We start from the raw sequence: 529 nt of genomic DNA on the forward strand, positions 1-529 counted from the left end.
AAATTTTTTAAAAAAAAATTTTGGGGGTTTTTCCCTTTTTAAAACCCCCCCCGGGTTTTTTTTTTTTTAAAAAAACCCCTTTTTAAAGGGCCCCAAATTTTTCCGGAAAAAAAAAACCCCCCCCCCCTTTAAAAAATTTTTTGGGGGGAAAAAACCCCGGGTTAAAACCCCAAACCCAAAAAGCCTTTTTTTTTTTGGAGGGTTTTCCCAAAAACCCTTTTTTAAAAAAAAAAACCCCTTTTTTGGGGGAAAAAAACTGGGTTTTTTTTTTGCCTAAAAAAGGAAAAACCTTTCCCCCCCGGGGGGGGGGCCAAAAGGGGGGGGGGTTTTTTTTTTATTTTCCTTTTGGGGGCCCCCCGGGAAAACCCCCCTTTTTTTTTTAAAATTTCCCGGGGGTTTTTTTTTTGGGGGTTTTTTTAAATAAATTTTTTTTTAAAACCTTTTTAAAAAAAAAGGGGTTTTTCCCCCCCCTTTTTTTTTTTAAAAAACCCCCCAAAAAAAGGGGTTTTAAACTCCCCCAAAAAACCCC

This window comes from Polypterus senegalus, unplaced genomic scaffold (assembly GCF_016835505.1).
Source record: "Polypterus senegalus isolate Bchr_013 unplaced genomic scaffold, ASM1683550v1 scaffold_2915, whole genome shotgun sequence".
Taxonomy (NCBI): domain Eukaryota; kingdom Metazoa; phylum Chordata; class Cladistia; order Polypteriformes; family Polypteridae; genus Polypterus; species Polypterus senegalus.